We start from the raw sequence: 22,457 nt of genomic DNA on the forward strand, positions 1-22,457 counted from the left end.
CCTGTCTCAGCCTCCTGAGTAGCTGGGATTACAGGCGAGTGCCAACACGCCCGGCTAATTTTTCCATTTTTAGTAGCGATGGGGTTTCACCATGTTGGCCAGGCTGGTTTCAAACTCCTGACCTCAAGTGATCTGCCTGCCTCAGCCTCCCAAAGTGCTGGGATTACAGGCATGAGCCACCGTACCTGGCTGACAACACTCTTACTAAATTAACTGCAGAGAGGTTTAAGAAACGCCTAAAGAATCTGGTGTGGTGGCTTACGCCTCTAATCCCAACACTTTGGGAGGCCAAGGTGGGCGGATCACTTGAGCCCAGGAGTTCAAGACCAGCCTGGGCAACATGGCAAGACCCCTTCTCTACAAAAAAAATTACAAAAATTAGCCGGGCATGGTGGCGCGTGCCTGTAGTCCCAGCTACTCAGGAGCTTGAGGGAGGAGGATCCCTTGAGCCTGGGAGTTCGAGGCTGCCGTGAGCTATGATGGCACCACAGCCTGGGTGTGAGAGTGACACCCAGTCTCAAAAAAAATAATTGTGGACACACATTGAGCCCTCCCAGTGGGTGAGGCATGATGCCAAACACTGTATGAAGGGAATCATCTCATCTTCACAGCATTGTTACTAAATAAGCTGCAGACAGGTTAAGAAACACCCAAAGTCATAGAGCTGGTAGGAGGCAGTGCAAGGATTTGCATCCAGATTTGACCCTAACACGTGGGCCTCGCTACTGCTCTGTAGTACCCACTTAAACGGAAGTGTCCTTCTCGATTATTTAGTTCATGTGTTACACTCGTTGGTGTTGGTAGCAGATGGTCAGTATTGTAGTTCAGCTTTCTGGAGAAAGCTTGTCAGGCTTCAAGAGAATGTTTAGCATCTGTGATGGTCCATGAGGGAGGTTCCCCTCTCCACCCCTTCACCACTTTACATGGAGCATTTACAGTGTGTGAGTTTCCATGCTAAGGATGATACTTTCATGATGACAGTGTCTGAAGGGCAGGTGGGGAGAGGCCAGCAACATGGAACTGAGGGGTCAGTGATGCAGGAATCCAGTGACATTGTTTATTTGCACTCAAAAGGGTTTGTCACACACAGCCCAACTCAACTGGAGTCCTGAGAAGGTGACCAGACCAGGATGGAGGCCCAGGGAACTCACCAGAAGTCCCCATGCATCAGAACAAGGTCGAAGCATCCTGGTGAGCAGCTAACTCGTGCCCTTGGTTTGTGGGGGGAAGTCCTCCAGCAGTTTCTCTCCTTCCCCTTGGCTTTGACCCAGCCTACCTGGGATTATGCAGTTGGTTCTCCACTCCAGATGCCTCAGGGAGGTCACCCTTCCTGTTCTGGGTTCTGCAGAAACCAACAGCTCTGGGCTTGTGCCCATCAAGCACTCTTCTGCCCATTTCATACTCTTGTGGACGCATGGTGGTGTTGATACAGGCCCCGAATTAAAGGATCCATGGCTGCCCGTGACAAGACAAAGCAAAAGCAGGCCAGAGTTAAACAGGCCCCTTGGGTCCCTTCCTTCATTTCATAAATGGGAAAATCAAGGTCTGGGCAGGGAAAGGGACTCAGCCAAGGCCACATACACAGCACACTGATGGCCGAGCCGGGTTAGGACTCCAGCATACCCTGTAGACTTCTCTAATAATAGATAGGCTGCTTGGTTTTTCTTTATTAAGGGTTGGTTACACATTATCTCTCTCTGTCTTTCTTAAAACAATTATTCTTTAATATCTTTATATATTCAGTAAGTGTTCAAATTTCCAACTATTTTATGTCAAAAAGCATTTTCTAACATTTTTATTAAATCAAGATCCAAACAAGATGCACACAATATGATTAGTTGATGTCTCTTAAATCTCTTTTAATCCATGGATTCCTCTTTCATCTTTCTCTTTTTCCCTTTATTCTTTTTTATTTACTTATTTTTTTCAGACGGAGTCTCGCTCTTGTTGCCCAGGCTGGAGCGCAATGGCGCGACCTTGGCTCACTGCAACCTCCGCCTCCTGGGTTCAAGTGATTCTTCTGCCTCAGCCTCCCCAGTAGCTGGGATTCTAGGTGTTCGCCACCAAGCCCAGATATATTTTTTTGTATTTTTAGTAGAGTTGGGGTTTTGCCATGTAGGCCAGTCTGCTCTCGAACTCCTGACCTCAAGTGATCTGCCTGCCTCGGCCTCCTAAAGTCCTGGGATTACAGGTGTGAGCCACTGCGCCTGGCACAGAAATGGTAATATTCTAATTCTATCATCCTGTCTTCATTTATTAGCTGGATTACTTCTAAAGAGAAACTCCTCCTTGTTAACTATTCCATTACCTGGAGTCTTATCTCATCAATTCTGGGAAGATTCTGGGTACGTGGGATTATCCCCACTTCCATGTTAGGCCAGAGGTCAGAGGGGCTGAAGGAACTGTCACCAGCAGAAGAATTGGCTGGCCCAGCCAACCGACAAAATCATAATAAATAATTAGAAAGCGAGGGCTGGATGTGGTGGCTCATGCCTGTCATCCCAGTGCTTTGGGAGGCCTGAGCGGGAGGCTTGAGGCCAGGAGTTTGAGTCTGCAGTGACCTACGGTCACACCACTGCTCTCCAGCCTGGGCAACACAGTGAGACCCTGTCTCTAAAGAAATTAATAATCAAGTGCTTGTTTTAAGGCCCTAAATCCGGCAGCAGCCCATGCATGGCAAAACCAGGCCTAGGGGCCCCTGGGCCCTTTCCTCCCTTCACAGGAGGTCAGACCTGCACAGAGTCATCAAGAGCAGGCAGTTCAGCCTCGCCATGTGCAGATGGGGCGGCTGAGGACTGGGAGGTATAGTGACTCATCCAGGCCTGCACACGTCACCCAGGTCATGGGCATATCCTTAAAAGAAACTCCTGAAAATTCCTTGTGATGGGTTTCAGTGTCTTTGCTGGCTGGGCCTGATGTTCTCACTCTAAAGCCTGTGCCTGTAAGCGCTTGCACTAGGCCCACCATTCGACCTGATCTTATTTCCTGTGGTGTTCTCAATGCTGATAACAAATGCTTGGTAAATATCTGTTGAAATGAGTCAATGAATGAAGGAGCCGTTGTTTCTGTATGTCAGGAACAGGCTGCTCCTGGACCTCTCCACTGGGGAAGATACTGGAGGCATTGGGATGTCCAGAGAGCCACCACCCTGGCAGGCCCAGCGCAGGAGCCAAGGGCACAGGGATGAGTGGGAAGCAGAGAGTGGGAGGCAGGCAAGAGAGCTCACTCCAGGAAAGCAAGCAGAGTGGGAGACCTGCCCTCCACCCTGGCAAGGGTCCAGCCGAGGAACAGAATCCTGCTGGGTGGGGAGGCAGCATAGATGGGGTTCCAGCAGGTAGCAGGGACCAGCCACTGAGCTGGGGTGAGGGCAGAACTCCAGTTGCAGGATGGAGCAGGCCAGGCCCCCATCCTTACACTGGGCAAGTGACCAAGGTGAGAACTCAGGCCCAAGGAGCAAGTCAGAAGCCCTGTGTATCAGGTAGGATTCAGTTGGGTTGAGAAGAATGAAAACCCTCAAATATCATTGTCTCAAACAAGTTCAAAGCTCAGTTTCTCTCTCATGTTTAGCTGTCCTGAGGGAATCAATCCAGAGCCAACAGGGTGCTCCATGATGCAAAGGCTCCTGTCTTATTGCTCTGCTATCCACAAACATGACTTCTACCCCATGATACAATATGGCTGCTGGAGCTCAGCCTTTCCATGCTATATCCCAGGTATCAGGAAGGAGTATGGGAAGGAGAAGAGTACTCTCCTTTTTTTTTTTTTTTTTTTAACAGCAATTCCCAGAACTGCACAGATGGTTTTCTTTACATTCTTTTCGCCAGAACTGAGTCACATGGCCATGTCTAGCTGCAATAGAGGGTTGGAAATGTTGTCTTCTTTTCACATATTCATGAGCCTAGCTAAAAATCAGAACCTGTAACTGAAGAACAAGAGAACATAACTCCACTGACTCAAATTATGACACAAGCCAGAGATCAACCAGGGAACTCACAGTTCAAGCCCAGGGTGCTGGGCTGCAGCCATTTACACCCCTGCTGCCCTAGGTCCTGGGGCTTAGGCAGGCTGGGGTCATATGACTCCCACTGTGGGAGGGAGGGGCTGTGGAGCTTAACCACAGTGCCTGGCTGTCCAAGTACCTGCAACCACAGCAACGGTGGGTATTGTTTGGGGGAGTGGGGGGAGATAGTCTCACTCTGTCGCCCAGACTAGAGTGTAGTAGCGTAATCTCTGCTCACTGCAACCTCTACCTCCCAGACTCAAGCAATTTTCCCACCTCAGCCTCCCCAGTAGCTGGGACCATAGGCGCACACCAATATGCCTGGCTAATTTTTTGTATTTTTAGTGGAGTCGAGGTTTCACCATGTTGCCCAGGCTGGTCTCAAACTCTTTGATTCAAGCAATCCACCCACCTTGGCCTCCCAAAGTGCTGCTGGGATTACAGGAATGAGCCACCGCAACTGGCCATTTTTTTTTTTTTTTTTGTAGCTAACCCAGCATTAGCCCAGGAAGAAGCCTCAATGGCAAGAAAGTAGGGTTAGTCTGCTCATTGGCAGGGACAGGCACAGACTCAGAGGCCAACAGCTGCTTGATGCTGAGAAAAGTATCCTCAAAATATGGGTCAAGGCCAGGGACTGCCTTTTCCCAGGAGGCAGTGATGTGGCTGATGACAGCTTCTTTTATTCTTTAAAATTTTACTATAGAATAGCATCTATGTAGAAAAGTACATAAATCATAAATGTACAGCTCAATGATTTTCACAAAATGAACACACCCAAGTAGCTAGCACCCAGATCAACAAATAGAACATTACCTAGAACTTCAGAAGCCGCCCCCATCCCCTTCTTCCTGTCCTCTTCCCACCCTTCCCAGTCTTCAACCACCAACCCCCACCAGCATTTTTTTTTTTGAGACGGAATTTCACTGTTGTTGCCTAGACTGGAGTGCAATGGCGTGATCTCAGCTCACTGCAAACTTCGCCTCCTGGGTTCAAACGATTCTCCTGCCTCAGCCTCCCAAGTAGCTGGGATTACAGGCGCGTGCCACCACACTTGGCTAGTTTTTTATATTTTTAGTAGAGGCGGGTTTTCACCATGTTGGCCAGGGTGGTCTCAAACTCCTGACCTCAGGTGATCCACCCGCCTCGGCCTCCCAAAGTGCTGGGATTACAGGTGTGACCTGCCGCGCCCGGCCCCCACCAGCGTTTTTGTAAATCAGTGCAGGTGATTCCACAGTATAGTCAATGTTAAGAACCACTACTTTCATAACAATGCTTCTCAATCCTGGCTGCAAGTTAGAATCCACTGGGGAATGTCTGTCTTTTGAAGTAGAAGATGGAACCAAGATAGCTAAGAAGGCAGAGTGGCACTTGCCATGGACCAGCTGTGTGACCTTCAAGGAGTTCTTTCATCTCTCTCAGCCTCATCTGGGAAATGGGAACACGATCACATTCCTGCACAGTTGGGGCTGAGAGATAGAGGATGTCAGCCCAGGCACATGTAGGGGCTCCTGATACGTGGCAGCCACTATTGTTCTTATTAAAAGTGAGCAGCCCCGGCCGGGCACGGTGGCTCATGCCTGTAATCCCAGCATTTTGGGAGGCTGAGGCGGGCGGATCACGAGGTCAGGAGTTTGAGACCATCCTGGCTAACACGGTGAAACCCCGTGTCTACTAAAAATACAAAAAATTAGCCAGGCGTGGTGGTGGGCGCCTGTAGTCCCAGCTACTCGGGAGGCTGAGGCAGGAGAACCCCGGCGGTGGAGCTTGCAGTGAGCTGAGATCACGCTATTGCACTCTAGCCTGGGAGACAGAGAAAAACTCTGTCCAAAAAAAAAAAAAAAAAAAAAAAAAATAGATTAAATAAATAAATAAATAAAAGTGAGCAGCCCCAGGAAGATGTAAAGCCCTCACTTCCTTTACGCAGATGGAACCCATTCTGGGGATAGGGGACACAGGTTTTGTTGATGAGAGGTCACGGTCCTTCTAGGGAACACAGAAAAATTCCAAGAGCAGCAGATTCCAAGCCGAGGTGGACGGTATCAGAGACCAGTGGCTGCAGATGAACTTGGGCAGGCCCAGCTTTGGCAAAGCCAATCTTCCTTTGGCAAGAACAGTGACTGGCTGCAGGCTGTGATGCTAAAAGCTGCTTATGGAGAAAGAAGCAACCTTTGTTGAGCACATACTACGTGCCAGACACTGCCTGCATGCCTTAAATTGTGGGAGCAGTCAGACTGATCCCTTTTTAAGTTGAGGAGCCTGAGACTTGGAGGCTGCAGTGCCTGACTTCCTCACCGAGGAAAACCTGGTGTCCCCATGAGCCTGGGATCTGCCTCTGTTGGGATGCATGCCTGAGGCATGCTGCATACAGAGTGACCTGGGGATGTGTTGTTTGATTAGATGCTCATCTTTGTAGTTTTGCCTAAAACAAAAAGTACATGGCTTTTTAAGCCATTGACAACTTTATTCTTTGCACCTATTATAAGATATCACATGTTCATTGTAGAACATCTAAAAAATACAGATAAGCGAAAAGAAAAAAAAATCAAAATCTGTCCTAGTCCCAGCCTACACAGATGGCCACTGTCAATGTGTGGGCATATATTTTCATACATGTGAGTCTGTTTACATGTGTGTGTAGAAACTTACCAGAAAGGAGTCACATGCTACACATTGTCAAAATCTTCTTTGTCTTCGGTTAATAATATATAGTGGCCATCTTTCTGTGTCATTAATTATTTATTATTATTATTATTTTTGAGATGGAGTTTCACTCTTGTTGCCCAGGCTGGAGTGCAACGGCACAGTCTTGGCTCACTGTCATCTCCGCCTCCTGGTGAGAGGTGACAGCATGCTGGCAGCCCTGGCTCACTCTTGGCGCCTCCTCGGCCTCGTCGCCCACTCTGGCCGTGCTTGAGGAGCCCTTCAGCCCGCCGCTGCACTGTGGTAGCCCCTTCCTGTGATGGCCGAGGCCGAAGCCGGCTCCCTCAGCCTGCGGGGAGGTGTGGAGGGAGAGGCATGGGCGGGAACCGAGGCTGCGCGCCGCGCTTGCGGGCCAGCTAGAGTTCCAGGTGGGCGTGGGCCTGGCGGGCCCCGCACTCGGAGCGGCTGGCCGGCCCTGCCGGCCCCGGGCAGTGAGGGGCTTAGCACCCAGGCCAGCAGCTACAGAGGGTGCGCCGGTTTCCCCAGCAGTGCTGGCCCACGGGTGCTGCGCTCGATTTCTGGCCGGGCCTTAGCTGCCTCCCCACGGGGCAGGGCTCAGGACTTCCAGCCCGCCATGCCTGAGTCTGCCCTGCCCCGCCGCCGTGGGCTCCTGCGCCGCCTGAGCCTCCCCGAGGAGCACGGCCCCCTGCTCCACGGCGCCCGGTCCCATACATCGCCCAAGGGCTGAGAAGTGCGGGGGCAGAGCATGGGACGGGCCGGTAGTTCCACCTGTAGCCCCCGTGCGAGATCCACTGGGTGAGGCCAGCTGGGTTCCTGAGTCTGGTGGGGACTATGGAGAACCTTTATGTCTAGCTAAGGGATTGTAAATACACCATTCAGCACTCTGTATCTAGCTCAAGGTTTGTAAACACACCAATCAGCACCCTGTGTCTAGCTCAGGGTTTGTGAATGCACTAATCAGCACCCTGTGTCTAGCTCAGGGTTTGTAAATGCACCAATCAGTGCTCTGTGTCTAGCTGATCTGGTGGGGACTTGGAGAACCTTTATGTCTAGCTAAGGGATTGTGAATGCACCAATCGGCACTCTGTATCTAGCTACAGGTTTGTAAATGCACCAATCATCACTCTGTGTCTAGCTCAGGGTTTGTAAATACACCAATTGACACTCTGTATCTAGCTAATCTAATGGGGACGTGGAGAAGTTTTGTGTCTAGCTCAGGGCTTGTAAACACACCAATCAGCACCCTGTCAAAACGGACCAATCAGCTCTCTGTAAAACAGACCAATCCGCTCTCTGTAAAATGGAGCAATCAGCAGGATGTGGGTGGGGCCAGGTAAGAGAATAAAAGCAGGCTGCTGGCGCCGGCAGTGGTAACCGGCTGTGATACCCCTTCACATAAAGGAAGGTGGTTTTTTTTTTGTTTGTTTACAATAAATTTTGCTGCTACTCACTGTGGATGTACACTGCATTTATGAGCTGTAACATTAGCTGTGAAAGTCTGCAGCTTTGCTCGTGAAGCTGGCGAGACCACAAAACCACCAAGAGGAGCTAAGAGTTCCACAGGCACCGTCTTAAGAGCTGTAACACTCACGGTGAAGGTCTGCAGTTTCACTCTTGAGCTGGTGAGACCACGAACCCACGACAAGGAAAAAGTGAGAGCACATGTCGACATCAGAAAGAATAAACTGGGCAGGGCGCTTTTAAGAACGGTGACACTAACTGCGAGGGTTCGCGGTTTCATTCTTGAAGTCAGTGAGCCCAAGAACCCACCAATTGTAGACACACTGGGTTCAAGCGATTTTCCTGCCTCAGCCTTCCAAGTAGCTGGGATTACAGGTGTTCACGCCGGGGTAGCTTTTGTATTATTAGAGACAGGGTTTTACAGCATTGGCCAGGCTGGACCCCAACTCCCGACTACAGGTGCTCCTCCCACCTCAGCTTCCAAAAGTGGTGGGAGAAGAGGTATGAGCCGCTGTACCTGGCCTCATTAAATATTCTACAACAGTGGCACTGCATTAGAACCCCTGGGGAAGCTTTAAAAATATTAATGCCTGGGTTCCACTCCTAGAGTCAAATTTAATTAATTCATCTGAGGGGGCCTGAGGTTTGGAATTTAAAAAAAAAACTCCCCAAGTAGTTTCAATATGCAGCCAAACCTAAGAGCTGCTAAACTGCAACTTTTTTTTTTTTTAGGTGGAGGCTTGCTCTGTCTCCCAGGCTGGAGAGCAGTGGTGCAGTCTTGGCTCACTACAACCTCCATCTCCCAGGTTCAAGTTATTCTCCTACCTCAGCCTCCTGAGTAGCTGGGATTACAGGTGTGTACGACTACACACGGCTAATTTTTTTTTTTTTTTTTTTTTTTTTTTTAGTCGAGTCGGGGTTTCACCACGTTGGCCAAGCTGGTCTCAAACTCCTGACCTCGGGTAATCCACCTGCCTCAGCCTCCCAAAGTGCTGGGATTACAGGCATGAGCCACAGTGCCCGGCCAGCATTCTTTTTCAGCAAGGGCTTTGCATTCCATTTGCTGAAGGGATGCACTGTAATTTGATCAATCCCCTTTTCTTCGACATTTAGGTTGGTTCCAATTTTTATATCATTATAAACCAGCAATTAGCATACTTTTTCTGTAAAGAGCTAGGTGGTATTTGTTCTGGCCTTTGCAGATCACAAGTTCTCTGTTATAACTACTGAACTCTGCCATTATGGCAAAAAACCAGCCACAGACAATGCATATATGAATGCACATGGCTGTGTTTCAATCAGACTTTATTTAGAAAAACAGGTGGTGGCCAGATCTGGCCTGTGAGCCATGGCATGGTTCACTGAACCAACTGTGTATAAACATTGTGTGGTACATCTTTTTGAAGCCAAACCTTCCTAGTATGAAATGATCATTTTCTTCTGACAATGATTTTATACTGTTTCTTTTTAGAAGGAGGATCCTTCTTTGAATGAAACTTAGTAAGATTCATATAAGCAACAAGTAAGAAGTCATTCTGTTATTTTCTTGTGACAGTGATTTTATACTTTCTTTTTAGAAGGACCCTTCTTTGAATGAAACAAGATTCATATAAGCAACAGGTAAGTCATTGTTAGCATAAATATATTTTATAAATTCAAATGTGCAGTATTTAGAAGGCCAGTTAGGGGTTGCAGATGATTGCCTCTTTTTTTTTTTTTTTGAGGTGGAGTCTCGGTCTGTCGCCCAGGCTGGAGTGCAGTGGCGCGATCTCAGCTCGCTGCAAGCTCTGCCTCCCGGGTTCACGCCATTCTCCTGCCTCAGCCTCCTGAGTAGCTGGGACTACAGGCGCCCGCCACCACGCCTGGCTAATTTTTTGTACTTTTAGTAGATATGGGGTTTCACCGTGTTAGCCAGGATGGTCTCGATCTCCTGACCTTGTGATCCGCCCACCTCGGCCTCCCAAAGTGCTGGGATTACTGGCATGAGCCACCGTGCCTGGCCAGATGACTGCAGTTTTAAATCAGACTCAGCACCAGTGACATTCAAATCAAAGTTTTGCAGAACTAGCAAAGCAACTCTATAGAACCCCAGGGTTCCACTGGGAACACAGTTTGAAAATCATTGCAATAGGATAAATTCCTGGAAGTGGAATTGCTGGAGCAAAGGGCCTGAACCTTTTAAAAGCAGTTTGTGGCCAGGCATGGTGGCTCACACCTGTAATCCCAGCACTCCACTCTGTGCCCTGACTCAGGAACCAGGTAACGTGCTGAGTCAGGCCCCAGGCGGCACAGGAAGCCGCAGATCAGACACAGCTCAACAACAGGCTTCCCTGAGCCCCCTCGGCTCACACCAGCAGCAACGCCGGGTTCCGTGTGCAGATAAGTGATCCATCTCAGTCTCTCCCGGCTGACAGGGAGTTGAAGGTTCTACTCTTGGCCCTGATCCTAATACCAGTGCCAATAATCGAGCACCTACTATTTGCAAAACACTGGGCCAGGAACTTGACCACATCCTCCCTTCATCCTCAGAACAACCCGTTAGGGAGGGCCTCCCTGTCCCCATTTTCTAGATGAGGAAATGGAGGCTTAGAGCAGCTAACGTGGCTTATACAACCTGCCTGCTGAACCTTCCAGGTCTGAGCTGAGGTGTCATCTCTGAACACCAGGCTGCTGCACTAACCAGAAGACCCCTCCCCCCCCTGCAGTGGCCTCGCTGCATCGTAAGGACGGAGGAGCTGTTGTCTCCACAGCTGACAGGTGCTTAGCGGTTAGAAGTCTGGTTTTGGCGCGGCTTAGATCTTTAACATCTGAACTAGTCCTGTCAACATATTTTGTTATATTTCTGGTGGCTTTGTCTTTGATGCTATTATAAATGATTATCTTTTAAAATAATACTTTGATGATATATAGAAATGAAATTGATTTATTTGACTGTATCCAGCAACCTTTTCAAATTCTAATAAATTGTGTAGGGAAAAAAAAAAAGTCTGGCTTCGGAGTCAGAACGGAATTGAATCCTGCCTCCACCACTTCCTACCTATATGACCTGGTGAAACTTATCCCTCTCTGTGACTCAGTTTCCTCATCTGTAAAATGGGAAAATTGAAAGCAACTAACAGGTTTGGGGCCTTTTCGCTTGCTGCTGCTGTTGCTTCAGTGCTGAGGCCTGGCACTCGGCGGGATGTCAGCCCAGGACTGGAGCTTCTTTCTCATGGGATTATTTTGAATTTAGATGAAAAGAGGTAATCCAGGAGAGCTCCTGGCACAGGGCCTGGCAGGTGGCACATCCTCAGTAAATGTGAGCTGCTGTCAGCTGCTGTGTGAGTGCCTGGTGTGGCCCTGTTGTCCCCTTGAGGGTTGGGGGACAAAACAGGCCCTCAGGAAGCCTGCCTGTGTATTCGGGGGCTGGGGAGATCTCTGACCTCCTGTCTCCTAGCTCCACCAGCATCTCTCACCTCCCCCAGCAATGTACAACCCCTTCTTTTCCCATAGCTTAGGGCCCTGAGGTACCAGCCCCCCAGCCTAGGGACAGCCCAGTGGCAAACTCCTGGTGACTTGGGTCAAGCTGCTGTTCTCCAGTCCTAACTCGGCTCTTCCCGTGAGTTGGCCCCAGGCCTTGGGTGAGGCTCCGATGAAATAACACACAGGAATGTGCGCTGAACACTGCCAAGCACTGCAGGTGGGCAGGGGCTTTGTGCTCCCCAGCGACTGTTCCTCTCCTGCGGGAATGGAGGAGACAGAAGCCCCACTCCTGGGCTGACATCCGGTCAGTGCCAGCCAGGCCTCAGCACCAGTGGGTCAGCCAGAACAGCAACGGCGAACAATGAGGCCCCAAACCCGTGGGCCCCCGACTTTCTATCTTGAATTTCCCTGTCTTTCCTAGGCCAGCAATGTTTGAGAGGGAGAGCGAGCTGAGGATTTCCTGATCTCAGATAGGCCTACAGAAGGATTGTAATTTTCTAGTGTGAAAAGGAAGTGGCACAAAGATGAGGGCAACGAAGAAGGAGATGGCTCAACGGAAGTACCAGGGTCCTGTAAATAGGGAACGTGTTTTATGATCAAACCGTTCTTTGCATTTTTGGTGATTTTGACGTTTAATTTCCTCTATGTAGTTAGTTAACTATTTAACACTGAGAGCAGGGGTGGGGATAAGGCAAACAACAAAAAAGCCAAAATCAAGCCAACTTCTGTGGGGTTTCCCCACCCCAGGGAGGTGGAGGCTGAGGTAGAACTGACTGAGAGAATCACCCTCCCTGCACTGTGATGAAGACATATCCACACATCAGGACTACACAGCTGGCAGGTGCTGGCTGTCCAGAGGAGCAAACAGCTTCTTCCTTGTGTTTCTGTGTCTCTTAGTAGAAATCTGTGCCCTTGGGAGAAAACCGAATTTGCACCCCTTGAGGCAAACACTTGACCAAATGAATTAGGTAGATGGGTGGATGGGTGGGTGAATGGGCAGGAGGTGTGACAGGCACACACTGCCACATCTGCCCTCCCAACAACCCCGACACAGACACTGTTAACCCTCCTTTTACAGATGAGGAAACTGAAGTTAATTTGCTCGTGGTAACACAGCTAGGAAAGTGGCTACGTTCAGCTGGAGAAAAGGAAAATTCTGAAAGACTTTAGGATCCATCTTATTCAAAAGCATTTGGTGAACATAAATATGTACCCAAGGTATAATATTAAGTGAACCAAGCTTGTTATAAAGCAGTATGAGTCCTGTCTGATTCCAACTTTATAAAAAATAGATGCATATGTCAATAAATGCACAGAAAAGGGTATACCCTAAAATGTTAATAATGGTGATCTCTGGGTTATGACACAAAATATTGATTGGTCTTTGGGCTTTTCTTTAATTTTAAAATGTTAATAGACATGTATTATCTTAATAATGGGAGGAGCCACAGAAAAAGTGCTTTTCAAAAACATGAAATCAATAAGCCCATGCAGGACCTGCAGGGGGCTGCAGTCACCTGGGCCTCATAGGCTTGGCAAAGGCTTCAGTTATGCCCTGATTGGAGGCCACTGGCATGGAGAAGCTGTAGGTCAGCTAACTGGAACTAGGACATCCAATGTGATTGGTTATGTGTGCATATTTGTCTTTCTTCATTGGGTCCTAAGTTGCAAGCAGGCGCAAAAATTAAGGAAGCTGTGAGTCAATGAAGCCCTGGCTGTTTTTCAGCTGGTTGCTATAGGGTTGTTTTTTGACTTTCTGGACTGGTTGCTGTAGAGGTGGGTCAGAGTTTTACTTTAATCTATGGTCTGGCCATTGTATTTGTATATTCAGTCTCTTAGTCACCCCTTTCGGTCATTCTCTTACTTTCAAGAGGTTGGCCAATTCAAGGAAAGCTGGAAATCTAGCTCTTTATCACTCAGAGATTATTCAGTAAACTCCATATAAAACTGTATTGCAAAATATTCCTGACCTTTTTGTTTTTGTATCATCATGGTGATTTTGACTAGAGAGCAGATATGCAGAAGCTTTTAAGAATCTAGATAGCACGCAGCATCATGTCCACTCTTACAAAGCCAGAATAATTAATAGTTCCTATAAGGTGATTTGGAACCAGGAACCTCAATTGCCAAATCAAGGCCAAAATAACAAATTTGATAGATTATGGGATCAACCTTAGCCAAATAGCTTATACCATGAAACAATATATAATAGTTCCAACTTGCTTGTTTCTTTGATCCAAGGACAAGAAGTATGAGCAACGGCACAGACACCAGGATGACTAAAAGAAAAACAAAAACAAAAACAAAACTAGGGTAATGTTATTGTCTATCACTGCCCATGCCAATGAGTTGAGATTGATCTGTATTTGTACCTAGGACAAAGGCAATATCATCAATAACTTCTGCCAGAGTGAGTATCTTAGTCCATTCAGGCTGCTGTACTAAAATACCATAATTTGGGTGGCTTATAAAGAACAGAAATGTATTTCTTTCAGTTCTAGAAACTGAGAAAATCAAGATAAAGACGCCAGCAGACTCGAGGCCGGGTGTGATCGCTCATGCCTGTAATCCCAGAACTTTGGGAGGCTGAGGTGGGTGGATCACCTGAGGTCTGGAGTTCAAGACCAGCTTGACCAACATGGAGAAACCCCGTCTCTACTAAAAATACAAAATTAGCCAGGCGTGGTGGTGGGCAACTGTAATCCCAGCTACTCGGGAGGCAGAGGCGGAAGAATCCCTTGAACCGGGAGGCGGAGGTTGTAGTGAGCTGAGATCGCGCCACTGCTCCCCAGCCTGGGCCAGAGCCAGACTCTGTCTCAAAAACAAACAACAAAATAAAACAAGAAAAGATTTAATGGAAGACCTCAATAAGCCATTGTAGGCTGTAAAATTCACCTAGTGCAATCTTCCAAAGAGTCGTTTTGGACTTGATAGTAGCTCAGTACCAAGATCATTACAGAAGTTAATACCAATAATAGCCACTGAATATATTGTCTCTATAATGTGGATCAAATTCTCATTTGACCGTACTGGCATTGGTGATAGAAGGAGCAAGTTATACCCCTGATTTACGCTGGGGTATATCAGGTGATTAAAGTTAAGGCAGGCTAGAGAAAAAGTGAAAGCACTCAAATTGCTGATTTGGAGTGAATGATAAAGCAATTTAATAGACCATCTCTAAAGCATCCGTTTTTGCCCGTCCGAAGAGTTTTAAAGGATATTTGGCCAGAAAATTTCTACCATGTGTCAGAATATTAATTTGCATGTATGCATTCATAGTTCATGGGATATTATTTTAGTGGTTTTATTATAACTGCATAGAATGGTTTGCTTCTTACTGAAGATCTTTCTTTTTTTCTTTCGTTCTTTCTCCTTCTTACAGCCATAGGTGCTTTAAGTCATTAAACTTTGAGCACTATAAAAATATCTAAAGAGTGCTTATTTTTTATAACATTAATACTCCATTTGCAACTTTAATTATAATTACTTCATTTTTAAAATCTCAGAAGATAATGAAATATGTAGAATTGCCAAAACAATTGAGAAAGCTCACTGCATTCGTTTGGTAGAGCTGTCGTAACAAAGTGCCATGGACTGGATGGCTTAAACAGAAACTTATTTTCTCACAGTTTTAGATGCCAAAAGTCCAAGATTAAAGGTATTGGTAGGTTTGGTTTCTTCTGAGACCTATTCGATTGGTCCATAGACTGCTATCGTCTCCCCGTGTCTTTCCATCGTCATTTCTCTGTATGTGTCTGTGTGTAAATGTTCTCCTCTTAGAAGCACAGCAGTCACATTGGATTAGGACGCACCCTACTCACCTTATTTAACCTTAATTGTGTACTTCTCTAAAGACGTTGTCTCCAAATACAGATACTCTGTGACATTGAGGGTTAGGACTTCAACACATGAATTTGGCGGGGGTGGGTGGGCACAATTTAGCTCATAAAACTCACTAAGGTTTAATTAGGGCATGGACTATAGAGCATTCTACTGTTAATTTAGTTTTTGTGTTTGGAAAGCATTTTGAAACATAATGATTTTTATTTACAATTTCATTATTTATATTTTCATTATGTTTAGGGTTGCTTGGAGGTAAATGAAGAAAGAAGAGTTCCGCATTAGTGAGGCAGGGATGTCAGTATATAAGGAATTGGAAAGACATCAATGATAATGGCAAAGGCTGCTTATAAATTAAATTAAGAGCTTAATTAAACTGAGGAAAAAAGCATATTGCCAAATTACATGCAGTTGTTTTGTAACAGCATTTGTCCACTTGCTATGCCCTGAGATTTCCAAGGCACATTCCTCTACTAAGCGTATTATAAGATGATTAAATATGCATAGTGCAAGTATGTTATGGAAGGCTGTGTTAACTGATATAGTGGGACCACAATAGTATGTGTAAGTGAGGTTTGGAAAATTTGATATGCCAGCAAGGACAAAGAAGTGTTGAATTTGCAAGTTTATGCACATAATTCTGAGAATCCAGGCAGCTATTTCTCCTTTTGAATTGTTCTCTTGGCTAGGGGATAAGGGTGAGACACAATACACATTTGAATGTGTCACTGTGTAAGTTACCACTGCAATATTTTCTGTATGTTGAAAAACTGGTACTTATATGTACTAATACTATCTACCATGCAAAAAACAATTAAAAATTTAAAATATTATGTAAATTAAATAAAGTTCAAATACCACTAGCCAGAAAAAATATTTTATATTATAGTCTGGGGTCAGAAGAGGAAAAACTTAGGTAAAGTATCAAAATTAATTTTTATTTCAATTTAAAAGCACCATCATATAACATAGTTTCATAACTGAAATTACATTTGTCAGAATTTGATCTTTTCATCATTAAAGAATTGAGGGAAAATTGATGGTTACAATATTGATATGCAATGTAAATAAACTTTTTTTCATTGGTATAGGAATGAATTGCTCAACTGATTGGCCAATGTCAACCACATATCTGTTTCCATGGAAACTGCAGCAATATTACTTCAAATAGTTTCATTTGTGAATGTGATAAACAATTTTCAGATAAAAAAATGTATACATACATATACCATTTGTCCTGGAATTTTTTTTTTTTTTTTTTTTGAGACGGAGTCTAGCTCTGTCACCCAGGCTGGAGTGCAGTGGCGCGATCTCGGCTCACTGCAAGCTCCATCTCCCGGGTTCCCGCCATTCTCCTGCCTGAGCCTCCCGGGTCGCTGGGACTAGTGCCCGCCGCTACACCTGGCTAATTTTTTATATTTTTAGTAGAGACGGGGTTTCACCTGTGTTAGCCAGGATGATCTCGATCTCCTGACCTCGTGGTCCGCCCGCCTCGGCCTCCCAAAGTTCTGGGATTACAGACGTGAGCCACTGTGCCCGGCTTTGTCCTGGATTTTTTAACCAAGCACTATTATTTATAGTTGCGTTACAATAAATAGGGATGGGTTTGATAAGTCACCACTTGGTGCTTTAAATTCTGCCATCATCTTTTCTAGGAGTGTAAGATATAGAGATACACATAAGCAGAAAAATTTTTTTAACATGAGGATAATACGATAATGTAACCAGTGATAACCTACCTCTCTTTTTCAATGCTTACCAGATGCAAATTGTATTGTATCAATCATTCAAGGACAGCTTGTAGGACTTTGAAGACCCAAGCAGCCAAAAAATAGCTAATTCCTCCTTATTTCAGTTGGTATGAAGAGAAGGTTACTAATAATGCTGCTCTTCCAGCACAAGTCTTCTGGGCTGTCAGTGAGCTTGGTCAGTGGGAACCACAGGAAATTATGAGTTATGTTTATGTTACATATGAGAGGAAAATTGAGGCTACCAGTCTTGTCACAGAGTTTATAGATAATTGCCTTGTGTGCCACCATGCCTGGACAATTTTTGTATTTTTAGTAGACAGGGGATTTCACCATGTTGGCCAGGCTGGTCTCAAACTCCTGACCTCAGGTGATCTGCCCGCCTTGGCCTCCCAAAGTGCTGGGATTACAGGCGTGGGCCACCGTGCCCAGCACCCCATTAAATCTTATCACACAGCCTCTTCAAACTTGGCTCCAATGGAGGGAATTGATACTTCAGCAATATTCTATCTTCTACTCCATGAGCATAAACTGATGCTATCCTGAGCAAACTAGAATGATTACCCTATGAAGGTTCAGTAACTATAATAGGGGTATTCTTGGCATTAGTTTGAGACCTACAGCCTGTGCCAAAAGTGAACAGGAAGCATCACATTTAAAAGATGTATAAAATATGTCTATATCCATCTGATATGGCTTAACTGTGTCACCACCCAAATCTTATTTGGAATTCCCACGTGTTGTAGGAGGGAACCGGTAGAAGGTAATTGAATCATGGGGGCAAGTCTCTCGTGCTATTTTCATGATAGTGAATAAGTCTCACGATATCTGATGGTTTTAAAAAAAGGGGTTCCCCTGCACAAGCTCTCCGTGTTTGCCTACTGCCATCCATGTAAGACGTGACTTGCTCCTCCTTGCCTTCTAATACATCATCTATCTGGTTATTTCATACATATTTTCTAGCATTTTATTATTGGTTTCTTCAAAACTCTTCAGAAACTAATATATGTATATTTTCCACCATGATCAACTGTGCATATTAATATATATTATTTGGTATATGAATCTGGATTCATAATTGAGATTATGTTCCAATGAGTCATAGTAAAAGTACAGAAAGTTAATATTTCTAATGCCTTATCAACTGATGATTATTATAAAACTAGCCTTTATGTCAAGTTCTCATTGCTCTTGAATTTCATTCCAAACAGAATTTTGGAATTCATATTATTTGGAATATTATAGCTGTCATACCTAAATTAGTTTAATAACCCACATCTAATGCAAATTTACATTAAGATTTTACATAATTAAATAATTATGGTGTAGAGTATGACAATCCTATTTCAAAACCACAGAGCCCTTAGAAAAACAAATTCTTGATTTTTCAGATATCTCAAATACTGTAAAATATAGTATAACTAAGAATAATTAGCCATGAGGTCAAACTTCAATTTCAAACATTATAAAAGTAAAATTAAGAATTAAAATCTAAAACCACATGAAAATTTATTCTTCATTGTAATCTCAAATTTGAAAACGTTATATAAGATTTATGCATTCATTAGAAAGTGATTTATTGTAATTTTATAAGATTTGCCAATTTTTAAAGGTGTATTTTTGATCAATGCAGATAAATGTTAAAATTATTATGCTATACATTATTAGTTCATGACACATTTTCAAACATGAATGTGATGTAGAAACAGGTGATTATCAGAAAATAAACTCTGTTTTTAGTTTAAGACTAAATTAAAGCTACCAAAAAGAAATTTAGTTTCAAGATAGGAAAGTTTATTTGTAAGGATGCTGGGATGTTTGAACCCGAGATGAGTGATGTTAAAAAGGTTTTGCAATGGCATTCAATGAATAAAAAATTTTTAGAGTTCAGTAACTTCAGTTACCATTTTGGACAGATAACGAGATCCAATCTGACTAGTAGAGAATAGTGTAAGACATTTAGAATAGTTAGCAGTTTAAATCAGAGGGTAGACAGATTATTTTCCAATGTAAAGTACATATTTCTCCATTTGCATAATCCTCACCAGTGGGTAGAATTTATGAAGAATAGAATTTGGTTCATGGAAAGAAAAGCAGGCAGGAACTAAATCAGATATAACTTTCTTCATATTTAGTAACTGAACTTTACTCCTATTTTGAGACTCAATTCTGATAGAAGTTGGAAAATTAATCTGTCAGTTTAACCCTATCTCTAACCCCCTGCCATGTAGAGAATTGAACTAGCCTTCGCTCTCATAAGTGGAATTTTAAAAAATAATGAGTTACATGAGCTGATAAGCACACATGCATAGTCAATGTTAAGGCTTAGCATTTATAAAATTTGGGATGATAATTTATGGCAAATGTTTAACACATTTAATAAGGTAAATAGTTTTTAAGGCATTGAATAGGTAGGAGTTCATATGAGTTTACTCTGGGTTGCTATTACTTTTACATAGTCAAACTTTATTTTGTAGTATTTTTCTTCTTGATTCTCTAGTCACTATGATAATTATTAGTATGGATGGTGACTTTTATTTCCAAGCACAGCATAATCCACAATAACATAACATTTAAAAGCAAAGGCTCTGTATCGATTATTAACATGAACAATTTCCTTTGCTACCATACTCCATCCAGATAAAGAACGGAATGTTCCTCTGAACCTTCCAATTAATTTCCTCCATTGTGATGAATCCTCCATAGATTTATTGGCAAAACATTATTTCTAAGTGTTCTCCACCCTACTATAAATTGTCTCAAAATAGTTTGTGTCTACCAACAAGGTAGTGTAGACTATAAACTTAATAAATAGTAATTATTGATAATTATGAGATACCAGGATGCTAATGAAACTTTATTGCTTGCATTGAGAAATGAGAGTATAAATTGAGTATAAAATGAAAAGACTTGAATGCTTAGTAAAGCATATAATTTAGCTAAAGTTATTAAACAGATATATGTGTATGCCAATTTGAATGTCTTTTTATCGTTGTTCAATGTATAGAATACTTATTTTTTCCTTTTTTTAGTTGACACAATAATTATACTTACAGGATACAGAGTGATATTTTGATATATCTATACAATATGTAAGGATCAAATCAGAGTAATTAACATATCCATCACTTTATTTATCATTTCTTTGTGTTGTGAACATTCAGAATCCTCTCTTCTAGCTTTTTGAAAATATATAATAAATTACAGTTAACCATATTCACCTTGCAGTGTTGTAGAACACCATAAATCATTCCATCTAGCTATAATTTTGTATCCATTAACCAAACTGTCCCCATCCTCCTTTTCCCTACCCTTCCCAGCGTCTTAATACTCACAATTCTACTCCCTACTTCCATGAGCTTAAATTTTACTTAGGTCTCACATTTGAGTGAGAACATACAGTATTTATCTTTCTGTGCCTGATCTTTTTCGCCTAATATAATGTCCTACAGGTTTATCCATGTTGCCAGGAAGGACAGGATTCCATTCTTTTTATGACCGAATAGTATTCCATTGTGTATATAGACCACATTTTCTTTATCCAAGCATCTCTTCATGGACATATAGGTTGATTCCATATCTTGACTATTAGGAATAATGCTATAATAAGTATGGGGGTGTGGCTATGCCTTTGGTATACTAATTTCATGTCCTTTGGTTATTTTTAAATACTATTTAATATGCACCTTTCTTTTTATCAGAAAATACATGAAGTAGTAAATAAAATAAACTCATCTCTATTTTGGCTTTTGAGGAAATGGCAAAAATATAGTTATAATTTGGAATTATTTGACTCCAATTATTTTGATCTTAAACTAATAAGTTGCTTTTCTGGTTTATTCATGAAAATGTCAATGAAATATTTAATAATGTGTATCTGTGTATTTATATAAGGCTCGTAATATCCTACAGCCCTTGAAAGCCAATATGGCTGACTTACTTTGCCATTTTTAAGTTGTCTTTTTATTAATGATTTGTAGAAAAACTATATGTCCTGGATAGAAGTCACTTGTCAGATATGCATATAGTACAAATAATTTTTTTCTGTCTCTGGCTTTTTATTTTTTTGATATTTATTTACTTATTTAGAGACTTCGCTCTGTTGCCAGGCTGGAGTGCGGTGGGGTGATCTCGGCTCACTGCAAGCTCTGCCTCCCATGTTCAAGTGATTCTCCTGCCTCAGCCTCCCGAGTAGCTGAGACTACAGGCACCTGCCACCATGCCCAGCTAATGTTTTTTGTTTTTGTTTTTGTATTTTTAGTAGAGACAGTGTTTCGCCATGTTGGCCAGGATGGTCTCAATCTCCTGACTTCATGATCCACCCACCTCGGCCTCCCAAAGTGCTGGAATTACAGGCGTCAGCCACCGCGCCCGGCCACCTTATTTTTTCCACGTATTTTGATGAGCAAAAGTTTGCAATGTTAATAAAATCAATTTATCGTTCTAAAACACATTTTGTAGGTGTTGTGCCTTCTTTAGGAAACATTTGCATGTTCCAAAGTCAGAAGTAATTTCTCCAATGCGTTCTTCTAGAATACATACAGTTATTTAGCCCTCTGTTTAGGTTTATTATCCACTCAGTTAATTTTTGCATTTCATGGAAGGTTGGTTTATTTTTTTAATATATGGAAATATAGTTCGGCACCATGTGGCAACTCTTTCTTTTACCCATAGATTTGCTTGGCATCTTATCAAAAGTAAATTAAACATATATGTGTGTATGTCTAGTTCGGTAATCTCTATTCTATTATATTGGTCTATTTTTCTTTCCTTAGCCAATACTAGTGTCTCCTGATAGTGTATATTTATATTAAAACTTGAGGTTCTGTAAAACAAGTCCTCCAGTTTCTTAGTCTTTATCGAAATTGTTCTGACTATTCTAGATCCTTTGCATATACATATAAATCTTAGAATTCACCTGTCAATTTTAAAAATTCTACCAGAATTTTAATTCAGCCTCTTTTGATATTTGCCAAATATTTGCCAAGGAGTTATTTGCCAAAATATCTCTTTCCTTTCCTTTTACAGTTACACATATGGTAGACTCAGAATTCTCCTACTGGTCACTGAGGCTCTATTCATTTTAGTTCAACCATTTGTTAAACTTTTAAACCATTTTTTTAACTTATAAAGCAAAGAAATCATGTAATTTTCAAATCAAGTTTCCTTGATTTGAGCTCAAATAATAGCTCAAATCAAATAGCTGATGGCGGGTGCCTGTAATCCCAGCTACTCAGGAAGCTGAGGCAGGAGAATCACTTGAACCCAGAGGTGTGGAGGTTGCA

At 43.4% G+C, this 22,457-nt stretch overlaps 1 long non-coding RNA gene across 1 annotated transcript; it reads left to right on the forward strand.

Moving 5' to 3' along the window:
- The first annotated feature begins 1,216 nt into the window (after positions 1 to 1,216).
- Positions 1,217 to 22,008, forward strand: LOC103784515 (uncharacterized). Its single transcript, XR_010110709.1, has 5 exons — positions 1,217 to 2,221; positions 8,855 to 8,976; positions 9,700 to 9,742; positions 10,757 to 10,879; positions 21,434 to 22,008. It is a non-coding gene; the product is annotated as an uncharacterized LOC103784515 (long non-coding RNA).
- Positions 22,009 to 22,457: the final 449 nt, after the last annotated feature.

This window comes from Pan paniscus, chromosome 19, assembly GCF_029289425.2.
Source record: "Pan paniscus chromosome 19, NHGRI_mPanPan1-v2.0_pri, whole genome shotgun sequence".
Lineage (NCBI taxonomy): Eukaryota > Metazoa > Chordata > Mammalia > Primates > Hominidae > Pan > Pan paniscus.